Source organism: Panthera tigris, chromosome D4, assembly GCF_018350195.1.
Source record: "Panthera tigris isolate Pti1 chromosome D4, P.tigris_Pti1_mat1.1, whole genome shotgun sequence".
In the NCBI taxonomy this organism is placed as follows: Eukaryota; Metazoa; Chordata; class Mammalia; order Carnivora; family Felidae; genus Panthera; species Panthera tigris.
Window position 1 is genome coordinate 38979577 of NC_056672.1, and position 16278 is coordinate 38995854.

Sequence of the window (16278 nt, forward strand, 5' to 3'; positions counted from 1 at the left end):
AAAGAGATTTACGCTAGCTTTCCTTTAAATAGCAAACCCATCTAATGCACTTAAAATATGATTTTGTTTTGCAAAACTGATTTACAAGTAACTTTTCAGGAACCCATCTACTGACTAAAGGAGGGGAATATCTGTTATGCAAAGCACCGTACTTAAGTACGTTAAGGAACAATCCCAGTCCATTATTTCTTAGCATATCTAGTGGGCACTTGTGTTTGTTTTATAGCTTTTTTCCCCTCTTTGATTTACATTTACGAGACAATCGAGGAGAGATGATGTGAAATGGTTTTTATTTTTATGAGCCAAAGGAACCGCACCAACCACAAGTAGAAGGATACAGCCACAACTGAATTATGTAGGGCTCTCTGGGCAGAGTGAAAATTAAAAGAGTATTCTGTCCCTACTTTCACTTCTTATGGTGAAGTCATGCCCTAAGGAGGTCCACTGAGCAATTCGATTGCAAATACGAAGCTGTGGTTGCACCTACAGTTGCCGATGTGACCGACATAATCTGAAAGCAATTGAACGTATTAAACTTCAGTTAAGTTTGAGGGGCTTCATTTGTGGTTATATGCCAACAACCAGTATGACCCCAATTAGTCAGCCAAAATAGTGAAGAATGGCCTAATTCACCTCTTTCGTGACTTCATGATAGTGTCATAAGAGTGTTAACATTTAGATGTGCCCACTCTTCCTAAAATAATGTGAGGATCAAGGTCATGCCATATTTGTTTCTAGTTACCGAAAGCAATGCACAAGTGTATTGAATTGACTCCGTAAATACAATCCTTCCCTACTGCTATCCTACCTTGTCTGTATTACACACACACACACACACACACACACACACACCACCTCTATTTCTCAGATAGCACAAACTGGCAGCACATGAGCCAAGCCCAGCCCATAGATGAACGCTGTTTGGTTTGTATATTAGAGATCACATTGGTATTAAAGCCTTGGAATTCACATTTCTAACTCCTCTTTAAAAACAAAACAAAACAAAACAACAACAATAAAACTCTGGCTACATTTGGCAGAAAATCCACATGGCCACAATCAGCCGGAGCTGAGATGCAAAGTCCCCCCCTGGGCTCTGTTGGCTTTGCCACAGTCCCCACCATACTCCATTAGCTTGCACCCAGCCCACATCACACATGCAGCTACTCTGCCTCTATAGGCCTCTATGGGTTTGCAACTTCTGTCCCCCTGTGTTTCCCTCCTCTGTGCCTTCTGAAAGTACCTTTCTCTGTGAACTTAACTAAAAGCTAAGCTGCTTCAATCGGAAAACCTCAGGAAATCCGAACCCCATTTCTACCTTTATACTTCTAAAAATTCAAAACAGCATCCCTGTATACAACTAAACCTTAAAACACAGGTGTGTCCGCCTTTAAAAACACAGACTTCGGGGCGCCTGGGTGGCTCAGTCGGTTGAGCGTCCAACTTCGGCTCAGGTCATGATCTCGTGGTCCATGAGTTCGAGCCCCGCGTCGGGCTCTGTGCTGACAGCTCAGAGCCTGGAGCCTGTTTCGGATTCTGTGTCTCCCTCTTTCTCTGACCCTCCCCTGTTCATGCTCTCTCTCTCTCTGTCTCAAAAATAAATAAAATGTTTAAAAAAAAACACACAGACTTCAATCACAAACTTATCTAGGCATTTTTGCTACAATAGAAGTTTTCATCTATCTCGTAGAATTTAATCCAATTGATTACAACAGTAACGATTGTTTAAACGATTCTGTTTTGGAAAGTAACACTGCGGTAGAAAAAGAAAACGTTGCTCGAATAACGACCATCTAGTTTGCTTTTTGTGGGTTTTTGTTGTTGTTGTTGTTGTTGTTGTTGTTGTTGTTTTTAGGTTACAGAAACAGATTTCATTTTATTTTTTTTAATATGAAATTTATGGTCAAATTGGTTTCCATCCAACACCCCGTGCTCATCCCAAAAGGTGCCCTCCTCAATGCCCATCACCCACCCTCCCCTCCCTCTCACCCCCCATTACCATCTAGTTTGAAGAGCATGGTGCTTTTTTGAGTGTAAGAGCAGGTTAAAACGTGGATTGAAAATATGTAAGAGAAAGCCTATAGTAACAATAGTGCTATGTTTGGGGAATGAAGGCTATTATTTTTAGGAGAAACTCGGTATAATCAAGTGCTGGGTACAGCCAGTGCTTCTAAGGTTTTACTGCTATACGCTCATAGCTATAAAACACCTTGACTATCGAAATCCCTGAACCAAAAATAATAACTTTGTTATTGTGCCTCTGAAATGCATAATCCCCAGTCTCTTCTTTTCCCACTGAAGCAAGTGTTCTGTGATGCGTGCTTTCCAGAGAGTTCTCCCATCGCCCCTTGGCAAAACATGACTCTATTGGAGGACAGGGTTTGCATCACAAAAATGTTATTTTTTACTCCAGTTAGGGGTTGTGAGAGAGTTTTATATTGAGATTTCCTTGGTATATTCAAAGTATACCTCACTGAGGAAAATTTATTTGTACCTATCTTTTCAGGTTGCTACGTACTTAGCAAAGTGCAAATGAATGACAGTGCTCTCAGAGGAGTCCCAAGTCCCCTGGAAACCACCTCCTTTGTTCTCACCAGGCATACAATGCAATGCACCACGATGATCCTATTTCAAACGAGGGAAGTAAGATTCTAAGTCATTTGCTGAGTTCCTATGGCAAATTAGGGAAAGAAACAGATTCTCTGGATTGAAGGCAAATAGTATATCTAAGTCCTCGATCTTGATTACCTCCAGATCTAAAACTCTTTGTAAACCATTTTAACATAAATTTGTCTGCATGGAAGGGCTACTATAGTTGTCGATCCCGTACACAAGTGGGAAAAAAAGGGGGGGCTTTGAAGACGTCTTTGCCTGGAATGGAATCCAGCTGTGTGATGTTAAGTCTCCTCAAATCTCAATATTCCCGGCTAGAAAGTGGGTGTGATGATCCTTCCTCATTAGTGTTGACAGGATCTAAATAAGAAGATACACTGGTTAAATCTGTGAGAGCAGACTAACCTTCCCCTAAGTCGGTAGTTAGTGAACGACTTCCTCAGCAGTTAGTTACCCTAACTAACTCACTAGTTCTCGAACGTGCATCAGAAACACCTGAAGGGCTTATCAAAATGCGGGTTACTAGGTCCCATCCCCAGAATTTCTCATTCGATATCCTTGAAATGAGGTCTGAGAGTCAGCATTTCTAACGGCTTCCCAGGTAACCCTGATGCATCCAGGATACACACTTTGAGAATTCTTGCTTTAAGACTGTTGCCAACTCACTAAATATAATGCCCGGCACAGCAGGCCCTCAAAAACAACAAAAAAAATCAACATTATTTCATTATTTATTGAAATCCTGTGGGCAAACACAAAATTACTCACAGGTTTTCTAGCAGGAATTCTAATAAAAAGAAGGATGAAATAGCAATATCAGATGTACTTTAATCCCTAGTTTATTCAGTAAAACATAGATTTGGCAGAGTAATAAGTTATTACCTGTTCAAAGCAATATGCTGACTCCGTCATTGTTTTCCATTTCGGTTTCTACAGGCAACTCTGTGATTTCTCAATTCTGGCAATTCAAAGGAACTCACAAAAGATAGGTCCACCTACTTTACTAAAGAGAATCCCTTGATATCGATGACACTTGATGGCTTTTATATTATGAGCACGCCAATAACTCTGGCATTCAGAAATGATAATATTCCCCTTTCCTACACCACATCAGGAAGCCGCGTGCGTTAAAGAGCGTTTAAAAACCTGCATGTCTAAAGTTGAAGCATGACTAATGCATTGGAGAAATTGTTCAACAGCAGTTCATCCTGGTAAAAATATTACGTCTGTAGCCATGCCAAGGTTAGTGTCGGGTCAGGTTATCTGCGATTCAAGCGCCAGATGCGTGCGTGTGCGTGCGTGTGTGTGTGTGTGTGTGCGCGCGAGCGCGCGCGCGAGCATGTGGGTGAGCGCGTGTACAAGAAGTGCCCCCTGGAGAGTTATGGACACTCCCAGGCATGACTTTACAGAAAGTTTTCCTTACAGAGAGCTATGTTCAGCTCTCTGGGTAACTGGGGGTAATTTTGTGCCCTCTGCATTCCCTCCCTGTCTTCTCTTGACACTCTTTGTTGCGCTAGCTACTGTTTTTCTCCGACCCGCTAGGTTTTCAATAAGTTTCCTGTTGTGCATTGGGATAGCAGTGTTCATGGAAAATTGCTTTGCCTAGGTGATCTGAGCCAGCTCCCTCCCACCTTTCTTTTTCTTTTTCTTTTGTAAATAACTTAGAGACAAGTAACGAAGTGCGAACGGTGCAAGAATTCACTCCCGAAGACTCTAGACCGTTCACGGACATTTTGCATTTAATCCCAGCTTCGATTTCATAACTGGCGCTCAAAGCAGAAGCACAGGGGTGTGTGCTTGAAAAGACATTTTAGAGCCTTTCATTTTAAGATTTCGAAACCATTAACCAATAGACCCAAGATGCCCTCAAATTCATACGGAGAACTTGTACAGTACGCTCTTCAGAGAACTTGGGGCGTTAAAGTCAAGACTGGTTTGATAAGTACTTGCGAAGGTAACAAAGACTGAGATCACAGTTTTTACAGGAGCCAATTGTTTATAAGAAAACCTTGAGAATCCCTAGGTCGTTCCCCAGCCTCCAGACAGGACTCTATCAAAAAATGTCACTTCTGAAAAAAATACCTGCTTTGTCAAATTATGTGATTGATGGCGTCTTAACTAGCACGTATGCACTATTTTAAGTGCTTTGCACGTGTCAGTTCCTTAAAACCTCCTAACGAACCTGTGACTTAAGTTTTATTATCATCCCCACTGTCCACCTGAGGAAGCCGAGGCTCAGAAAGGTTAAGTAACTTGCCCAAGGCCACACAGCGTGTGAGTGGCAGGGCCAAGATTTGAACACAAGTTTGGTAGGTCAAGAGATTCTCACAGTGAAAGCTTCTGAGGACAGAGGGGAAGGAAGCCCCCCAAAACTCCTCCCCAAACTGCATCATGGGAAGCAATAACATTAAAAATAAACATAAAAAGCCCTAGGCAAGTCTCTTTTCACTTGATTGGCCACCAAATCCCTCTTGAGTCTCCTCAGGAGGTTCCTCAGAAGCAGCTGATATGGACAACACCAACCACCCAGAATCAGCTGTGCTTCCCCCAGGTGACCGGTCAGCCGCCTCACCTCATCGTCTTAGGGCCTAAACTGCGGCAAGGACCAGAGGCCGCCACTCCCGGCGTCCACTGCCCTCACACCCCTACCTTCCCATCTCACAGCTCTCGAGGTCGAGGAGCACAGAGAGGAAGCCACCAGGAAAGGAAAAACTTTCCATTGCACGTTCCTCCGACCAGAACTCCATCCCCCTTGGATGATAGTTCCACTGCAAGACCTGAAGATGCAACTTAGACCTTTCCAAATCACCAGAAAATTCCTGCCTGAGTTGAGAACAACGAGGAAGGTGTCATGTCAGCGACACAACCAAAGAAGGGGGGGAGGGGGCTGGGGTCCTCCATTCATGTCCCCTGAGATCATTTGCATAGGTCGGGGTCCCCAAAGGGCTCGGTCACTTGGGAAATCGCTGTGAACCCAATTCCCTTACGCCACACGCACTGACGGAGGGCCGAGGCCGGTCATCCACGGGGAGCGAGAAGCTTCGACTTCTCCCCGCCTTGTTTTTTCTCCCTGCGGCGGGAAACAGTAACCGCCTGCCCGCCACTCCTCCCCAAGGGTGCCACGCGAGTTTCTGGGGTATGGAAAACGCGGGACACGGAGTTTCTGCAGAGGCCCGGGCCTTGGAAAAGCGCCGCCACAGGCCGAGGCCGGCTGCCGGGGAGCCCCAAGGAGCCGGCCAAGACCCAGACTCCGCAGGAGCGCCCGCGTCTCCAGCTAATGGCCCGCTTTAATTCCTCTCCTTCCCGCCCCCCGAACACTTTTAAAGCTGTGTTTCTGGAGTCCACCCAAGCTCGGCAGAATTTCCAGATCCGCGAAAGCGCAGCGCGCAGGCAGCCCGTTTCCTCACAATGCTGCAAAGCTTCAGGGAACACATTTTGTTATTTCCACGTTTATGAGCGGAGCCGGAGCCCCAGGCCTGACTCCTGCCCAGGCCATGTCTCCCCCACTCCCCGCCTGGGAGCCCCGCAGGGCTGCGGGGAGAGGGGCTGTGGAGGGGAGGGGGGTGCTAAACCAAGGAAGGAGCACGCTCAGACGAGTTAATAAAAATAAACGTTGCCCTGGCATCTGAGCTCTCTCTAAAAGGGACTGAGGTCATTTGCAAGAGCCCCCCCCCCGCCCCCAGGCAAGACTCTTCTCGTGATAACGTCCTGGCATGGGTGCAGAGAAAGCAAAGTTCTGAGAAATGGGGCCCAAACTCAGCGGCACAAACTCGAGATGAGCCCTTTCTTTCTTCCAGCGACCCGAAAAATAAGGCACAGAAACCACACAGTATTTCAACCACGGTGAAAATGCTCAGCCCTTACAGACACAACCTCCTGCAATGGTACACAGGCAAATGTAATCAGGGCACAAATTATTTTTGGACAAATATGAGGTGTCAGACTCATTTAGCATGTGTTAGCTACCAGCAATGCGAATACAGATAAGACGTGGCTCCAGCCCTTTAAGGAATTTTTTTTTTAAATCTTTATTTATTTTTGAGAGAGAGAGAGAGAGAAAGAGACAGAGTGTGAACATGGCCCCAGCCCTTTAAGGAAATTTTTTTTAACCTTTATTTATTTTTCAGAGAGAGAGAGAGAGAGAGGAGACAAGAGTGTGAACGGGGGGAGGGCAAGGAGAGGGGGACACAGAATCCAAAGCAGCTTCCGGGCTCTGAGCTGTCAGCACAGAGCCTGAGGCGGGGCTCGAACCCACGAACTGGGAGATCATGACCTGAGCCAAAGTAGGATGCTTAATGGACTGAGCCACCCAGGTGCCCCTGGGGGAACAAATTTTAAAAGGTGAGTCAACAACAAAACAGGAACTGGTGGAGTACTCGTTCCTATTGAACTAGTTCCTATTAAACTGTGACATGTTGGTGCTGTCAGTATGGCTGTTGGTGCCATATACATGGGAACTAGAACTTATTATTCCTATGCATCGTGATGTCAAGTAGGACTTTACCTGTTGCCCTGAGATTTCAGCTAAGGCCCAATCTGAGCACCTAGGGGTAAAACTCCGTACATTCTAGTTTCAAGGAATTATGGGCTAGTGACTTCCTTATGACTTACTGAAAAGCACCAGAACGGAACCAGCCCTACAGACAATAGCTCTTTCTCGTTCCACTACAGACCCTATGAAAACAGGACTGAGGGGCGCCTGGGTGGCTCGGTCGGTTAAGCCTCCAACTTTGACTCAGGTCATGATCTCACGGTTCGTGGTTGCAAGCCCCACACGGGGCTCTGTGCTGACAGCTCGGAGCCTGGAGCCTGGAGACTGCTCCGGGTTTTGTGTATCCCTCGCTCTCTGCCCCTCCCCTGCTCTGTCTCTTTCTCTCTCTCTCAAAAATAAAAAAAAAAAAAGTTAAAAAATAAATAAAAGCTATAAGAAAAAAAGAAAAGAAGACCGAGGGGTAAGAGGAGGTAGCATCTGTGGGAGGGTAGCATCAGCGAACACCCTTTTCTTTGCAGAAGGGTTATACAGTGCTTCTTCCTAGTGGGAGAGGGAGGAACCCCTTGCAGGACCCTGTCGTGCAGTACTATGCTCGGGCAAAATCTGTAATGATTTGGAGGAAGAGAGGCTAGAATCCGAGCTCCCAAATTAGGGAGCCATGCAGTGAGAAGCTTCCATAGGTCCTCTGAAGAGCTCAACCCGCCAGAGCAGGAACATTTAGATATCAGCAACGCAGAGGGACCGTCGATGGATGCCACGATCGACCAGTCTCACCAAGGAGATGTCTGCCTCCCCATCCCCCCTTCCCACTCTGACAACAGATGGAAAGGACAGAGAAGAGAAAGAGGTAGGGCGATCTTATAATTTGTTATGCAAGCCAAGACAAGTCTGAGAATTAAGGGGGAGTGCTATTAATAACTACACCAGAACCACAGGTACAAACATGAAATATGCCTGGAAAACTGGGACGTATGATCGCCATGGTGGGGCAAAGGGGTATATAATAAGAAACTGTGGTGTCACTCCATTTCCGGTGATCCCCACTACAACTTTATTCACTCAACCATAAATAGGCTTCACTTATGCTGGGAGAGAGAGGAGCAAGTTTGAGACTAAACTTTAAAAGTGAACAGAACTGGGTGGCTCAGTCGGTTAAGCGTCTGACTTCAGCACAGGTCACAATCTCGCAGTTCGTGAGTTCGAGCCCCACGTCGGGCTCTGTGCGGACAGCCTGGAGCCTGCTTCAGATTCTGTGTCTCCCTCTCTCTGCCCCTTCCCTGCTCATGCTCTTTCTCTCTCAAAAATAAATAAACATTAAATTTTTTTTTCAATAATAAAAGTGAACAGAATGAGATTTAGCTAATGACAAAAGTGTCTGAAATTGATAGGATCTGTCCAAAAGGGTTCTAAGAGAACTGTCTGCCACCCATGGGGAAAGGTGATTTTCAACACAAAACCACTGGAGAACTGGGGGAAAGAAAAATCACGTTTAGGTGGGACTTCAGTAAATCAGTTTTGAATACATTAAAAAGCACAAAAATACTCATTGGCCAAACAGGGCAGTAAATGTAGTCTAAAGGAATATAAATGTTCACTGATAAATATAAGGGCGCCATTAATGAGAAGCAAACAGCAGCGTGTGCAAACGTATTCCTTAAACAATGACCAAGACCTAAATACGCAAAACACACAGTAAAGATGCCCAAGCCGGCAAACGCAGTTCAAACTCTAGCCTTTTCTGTTTCTCACTGGGGATCTCTACATGAGAGATATAACCCTCGAAGTTTCCATTTCCACATCTGTAAAGTGAGAATCATATAATTGCCTCCAAGAGTTGTGAAGTCATATAAAAGCATTTAAAAAGATGCTTGACACCGAGGGCTACTTGTGTTCAACAAAAGCCAGTCTTTGGCTTCCTTGTCCTCGACTTTCCCATAATAATACCCCACAATCCTCTGGAGACAGAACAGAATACTATGCTTTAAAGCACCTAGCACAGGACCCAGCACAAAAAATATAGATTCCCTTCCTACCCAGATTGCTGAACTACCATGCAGCTGGTCTCTTAACAGCACCTAAATTACGTGCCATTTCTTGTCCATTTCATGTATTCCTACGTGGTCTAAGACCTTGGAACTAAACTCATGAGTGTGGGTGTGGCCTTGGGAGTAGAGGGAAGAGGAAGTTGCAGTTCCTCAGAGAAAGTACTCCCCCTTCATGTTCATATCCCGCCATCAACCCAAGAAGGAAGATGGGTGAAAATGATTTATGCTGAGGAAGGAAACGGATCAGCTCTATCGGATTCCAGGAAAATGAAATTAATATGTATGCTTTCTTCTCCCAACAAAATGCCACACACGGGCAAAACTGGTTCAGGTACAGTCACTTTGAGTATACAAAGGGGAAGTAAGATCAAACAAACAAGCAAACGTATGGCATTTGACCAGAGAACTACGTGGGGAAGAGGTCAGGCCTTCTTGGTGTTGGAGATGGGTGTGGGGATGTATGGATGAATGGAACATGAATGAAAATCTGAACTCTTTCTTCTCGTGGGTCTACTTGGCCATCCTTTGTACATTCACCAGTTATTTAGTATTGAACAGTGGCCATTCATCTAATTATCGAATAACATTTGTTGAGTAACTATGGTGTGCCAGATACTACACATACTTTGGCACATTCCAGTACAGATATGGCTCTGTAGGGCAGAAGAGAGGAAATGGTTGGTTCTATCAAGGTAGGACTCGAAGTAGAAGCAACTCCTAAAAGAAAGACCATTAACCAGTTACTGTATTAAAAGGTGACAAGGCTTCAACTCATTTATAAATAGTTTATGAGAAAATGGCACTGCTCGATTCACATGTTCATTTTGATTTTAAGGGTATTATTGGTATTACCTGGTTAAGGTATCACACTGTATTAAATGTTTGGTGGCCCAAACTGTTCCACAACATCTACCTCTGTGTGCATTTATGTGTCTGCGGTGGGAGGGAGGAAGAGTAATAGGTCATCATAAGATACTGTAGAGACACCTGAGCCTTCATTAATTCTTATTCAGATGGGGAGATTGATAAAAGTAGAGAGGCCTTTTGGTCATCAAAACTGAATTGGAGCTCAAAGGAACATGATAGACATCCCAGAAATAAACCCATACTTAATGTGGTACATTAATCTATGATAAAAGAATATACAATGGGGAAGAAACAGTCTCTTCAATAAATGGTGCTGGGAAAACTGTACAGCTACACACAAAAGAATGAAACTGGACCACGAAAATACACAATGTACTCCACATACACAAATTAATCCAAATGGATTAAAGATCTAATGTGAGACATGAAATCATAAAACTCTTAGAAGAAAATAGGCAGTAATCTCCTGGACATTGTCCTTAGCAGCATATTTATGGATATGTTGCTGGAGGCAAGGAAAACAAAAGCAAAAACAAACCATTGAGACTACGTCAAAACAAAAACCTTTGGCACAGCGAAGGAAATCATCACTAAAGAGTCAGTTTCATGAATGGGAGAAGATATTTGGAAATAATATATCTAATAAGGGTTAATATCCAAAATATAAAAAGAACTTACACAACCCAATACCCCCAAAAATAAATAATCCAACTACAACTTGGGCAGATGACCTGAATAGACATGTTTTCAACAAAGACATACAGAGAGCCAGAAGACACATGAAAAGATGCTCAACATTACTAACACCAGGTAAATGCAAAATCAAAACCACGATGGTCTAACACCTCACACCCATCAGAATGGCTAGTATCAAAAAGAGAAGAAATAACAAGTGTTGGTGAGGACGTGGAGAAAAAAGAACTGTAGCACATTGTCGGTGGGAATGTAATTGACAAAACCACCGAGGAAAACAATATGGGGTTTACACAAAACAGTAAAAATGGAAATACCATATGAGCCAGTAATTCCACTTCTGGGCATCTATCCAAAGAAAATGAGAACAGTCGCTTGCTGTATTCATGGCAGCATTATTTACAATAGCCAAGATGTGAAAACAACCTAAGTGTCCATTGATAGATGAATGAGTGAAGATGTGGCATACATAAGTATGTGTGTATATATGTATGTATGCCTATGGGTAGATGGATAGATAGATAGATAGATAGATAGAAGAGAGATAAGTCTTCTCTTTTTGACTTATCTCACTTAGCATCATATCCTCTAGGTCTATCCATGTTGTCATGAATAGCAAGATCTCATTCTTTTTATGGCTGAGTAATATTCTATTATGTGTGTCTGTATACCAAATATATATGTGTGTATATATGTATATATAGTAATAATATACATATATCATATATATGTTATACATACATATATAAATATACACATATATATGCATGTATGGTATTTGCCAAATATGTTGTATGTTGTCATGAATGACAAAAATCTCATTCTTTTTTGTGGCTGAGCAATATTCCTCTGTGTGTGTGTGCGTGTGTGTGTGTGTGTAAGCCACATATGTATGTATACTTACATATGTATATATATGTATATACATATGGTATATGATATATAGTAATAATATACACATACCGTATATAAATATATACATATATGCATATGTGGTATGTGGTAAATATGTGGATATATATGCAGGGTGTGTGTGTGAGTGTGTGTGTGCGTGTATACACAATGGACTATTATTTGGCCATAAGAGAGAATGAGAATTTGACACTTGGGACAACATGAACGGGCCAAGAGGATATTACAGTAAGTGAAACAAGTCACGCAGAGAAAGACAAGTGCCATATGATTTCACTTATATGTGGAATCTAAAAAACAAAGCCAATAAACAAACAAATAGAAACGGACTCATAAATACAGAGAACAAACATGGTTGCCAGAGGAAAGTGGGGTAGGAGACTAGGTAGAATAGATGAAGGGGATTAAAAGGCACAAACTTCCATTTCTAAAACAAATAAGTCAAGGAGACGAAAAGTACCTTTTAGGGAATATTATCAATAATATTTTAACAACTTTGTGTGGTGACAGACGGCAACTACACTCACAGTGTGGGCACTGCATAATGTATAAGATTGTCAAATCATTATGCTGTGCACCTGAAACTAATATAACATCGTGTATCACATATACTCTCGTAATAATTTTTTTTAAAAAACCAGTAGAACTTGGGGTTACTACTGGCATTTAGCAGGCCAGGCCCAAGAAGGTTAAAAGTGTTGTGGTTCACAAACCTGTCTCAAAGAAAGGAGGGTTGGGGGAGAAAAAGGAGATTTCTTAACTATTTCAATACGAACCGTATGGCAGTTGGAACTTAACATATAGCATCTAATTTAGTCTTTAAAACAAGCTGTGAACTCTTCCATCAGGTATAGCGATAGCTCCCCCACTGAGAGATTCTTCTGAGTCTAAATCAGTGTCCATCACCAGATTCTTTCCAAAGGACGAGGCACTTCTTTCATATTGGTGCCTGAAATTGATTGAGAAAGGATTTCACAGACCATTGAGATTTTTTTTTTTAAAGTTTTTCAGGGGGAATCATCTGCTTTCACCATCATTTCATAAAACAAGGAACACTGAAACATCAAACAAAAAGAAGAACATAATCTCAGAATGAACGGTGGTCGGTATTGAATGCATGTAGTGTTATGAAAAGCTCAGTGGGTTATTCGTTTCTCTCGCTCCAACCCGAAGCACTGACAGCCTCATCACGGTCCATGTTCCATCTGTGGATCAGCATTCGGTGACTGCTGACCTAAACGTCTTGGGCAATTTGATCTTGCCAAGACTACTTCTTACAGAAAGAGGTAAAAAGTTGAAGACCAATTCCTAGCTCGGGGAAGGCAGAAAGGTCCCAAACCAGTGACCCTGAGGGAGTCGGGTGGGAATTGGCAAAAGGCCAAAGGCGAGTAGCCATCTTTGAAAGTGAAGGATATCCAGGGTTCCCTGGAGCTTTCCTCTACTTTTTAATAGGATTATTAGAATTAGAAACCTATCCTCTGGAAAATTCACGCCTTAGGAGTACTGTTTTCTTCTTCCTATACGTTGTCAAAAGCTTAAAGGCTTTTCTCTGACTCGCAGCCTTTTGTGATTTCCCCTGGGCTCCCCTTCTTTCTTTCCACTCGTTTGTTCCTCTCTCCTCCCCTCTCCATAATGGCAACGTTTCCTTGGTCACCTTGTGGTAGTCTTCTGGCACACCAGGAGCCTCTTAGAACTAACCGCAGTTTAGTAAAATCAGTCAGTCAAGGTTACCAGCAGTAGAGGTAGAATATACGAGCTGCCGAACCAAGAGGCCATGGCTTTCAGAGTACGTGGGGGGATCCTGGTTTTGAATGCTGAGAAGCCAAGAACGCTTCGTGGTGGCTGTTACTTAACCTCTTTGAGCCTCAGCTTCCTTATCTCCAGGATGTGTTTAGCATTACCCAACTCACCGGGATGAAAATGAAATAATTGTATATATCTGGCATAAATTGCTTTCAAGAAATGCTAGTTTCTCCTTCATCTCCCTTTTCCCTCAACTTCAGGGTTTGTCAAGAGTGTTCTGCCATGTGCCTATTTGGTAGGTCTTTCCTAGGCTTTTAATTTTTTCATCTCCTGTCACCGTACGCCCACTGTGACAGAAGAGAAGCAGGCTATAGTCCAGACATTCAACCAAGACCTACTCGTTTGCATAAGTCATGTTCAGGCACAGCTAACAATTGACAGCCTGCTTCTTGCCTTTCAGGTATTTTCCAAGAAGAAAGACCCTCAGCTTCAGCTCAGCAACCTAAATGAACCATTTTTAAGGGCTCATCTACCTGGAAGAAAGACTGAACTGGGGAGAATTCAATATGATTTTATCTGGATTGATACGATCTGGGATTTCTCTGTTTGCTGGGGTTGAAGGTTGCTCTTTGTTTTGGATGTCGGATAAAAACGCATTTAAAAGAAGTCGTCACTAATTCAATGTAAAGGAACTAATTCTTTTCTTTCTGCCTATATTTTTCCTAATGAGAAACAGTGAATTGATACCCAGTTCTGGTGGAGAAGCAGTAAATCTTGGCAGTTAGCCGAGTCGTTTGGGTTTAAATGCCAGCTCTCCTACTTCTTAGGTGACTGTGAAAATTATTCAGTTGCTTTGTGCCTCGATTTCCTCACCTGCTTAATGGGATAATAATATTTACCTATGAAGTCATTGTTGGGAATCAAAAGTCAATACAAGGGTAGTATTTTTAGGATATTGTTAGGCACATGATGTGTGCTCAGAGATTATGACCATTAGTAGGTAGCAGCTTTTCAACAAACAATTATGAGTACCTACTAAATGTTAGGCACAGCCTTAGAGACTATGAAAGATTAAAAAATGGATTGCCACCTCTCCTTTGCTTTCAGAGGTATTACATTTAGGGAATGAGGGAACCGTGGAAGACTTTATTAGCTTACAAAACACTTCCCACAGGCAAGTGCTATGATTATTATTATCCACATTATTTTGCACATGAATAATGGGAGGCTCAACATTAAGCGTCTTGCCCAATGTCACTTAATTAGAGAACATCAAACCAACATGCTTTCTAGGATCTGGGACTCCAAAAAACTCACGCGGCTTCACTTTCAGCACGTTGTGACTCACAAAATGTCTCAGAAAAGATCTCACTCTCTTTTATCTTTGTAAGAATTTAGGGGCACCTGGGTAGCTTAGTCGGTTAAGCGTCGGACCCTTGATTTCGGCTCAGGTTGTGATCTCATAGTTGTGGGACTGAGCCCCATGTCAGGCTCCATGCTGACAGCATGGACCTGCCTGGGATTCTCTCTCTCTCTCTCTCTCTCTCTCTCTCTCTCTCCTTGTCCCTCCCCCTCTCACTCACATGCTCTTGCTTGCTCTCACTAAATAAATAAATAAATAATAAATAAATAAATAAACCTTAAAAAACAGAATTCAGTTGGTGCCTAATAATTCAAGTGAAGCCTTAACAGTTCTACAGAGAGGATCTTTAGCCCCAGTCGTGCGGGGCTCAGTAGCCCAGGGCATTCTTCCACTCCAGGGACAAAGCACTGGCAACAGAAACATTGCCTTGTCTGGAACCACTGTCAAAAGCCTTCCTTGCCCACATGAGGCAATCGACTCTCTAAAGGAGCATTAAAGCTTTGGATCGATATGGAGATTGAATAATTGAGCCTTTAAATGGTTCCTGTCTATGGGAAAAGAAAATGTATTTATTGATAACAGCAGAAGAAAACACCATGATAAAAGACGCAAGATTAATGTGCTGTTTCTTTCGGTCTCTCCAACTAATGCTTTCGCCATCAGAACAACCCCGGCGTCTAACACAGTGCCTGGCACAGAGTAAGGGCTCAACAAATATTTGTTGCATGAATGAATGACTCTGTCCAATACAAACTATTGAAAACATCTTACAAGCCAGCTGTTGACATTTATTAAAATGAGAAACATGGTCAGCTTCTAGGAATACTTTGTAGAATTGCAGGGGTTAATCCTAATCTTCTTCCTTTGTTTTTCGTGTTTTAATTCTGAAGAGGAAGGTAGCAGGGCAGAACTTAAAGCACTGGATGAGGCATCGGCAAGACGGGGTCCCTGACGGTGACGTTTTGTGACATGGAACGTGTTAACACATCCTCTTCAGGTCTCGGTTTTCTAGTTTGTCAAGTGCAAGGGCTGGGCTAGGTTAACTCAGCTCTCAATGCCTGTCTGTTCATTCAAGGATAACTTTAGTATTTGCATAACCTGAAAACTTGGGATGAAAAAAATGCTTGATGAAGGTGAGTTAGGCAAACGCTGTCCTGTGCAGCTCTATCCTTCACAGGTGACTTCTTTCTGGAGGTTGCTCTGCCCGACGGCCCTTGCCCAGTGAAACCTGCCCTCATGATAGATTTTAGTTTTGTATTAGTTATCAGTTGCTGCATAACAAATGACCCCAAAACTTGATGGATTAAAAGAGCAAATGCTTAGAGTCTCACTGTTTCTCTGGATCAAAAATCTGGGCATCAACTTAGCTGGGTGCCTCTGGCTCAGGGTCTATCATAAGTTGCAATCAGGCTGTTGGCTAGGACTGCAGTCACGTAAAGCTCAACTGAGGCTGAAGAATCTGCTTCCAAGCTCACCCACTTGGCTGTTGGCAGGCCTCACCTTCTTGCTGTGTGGACCTCTGCATAGGCGGAGTGTGACATGGCAGCCGG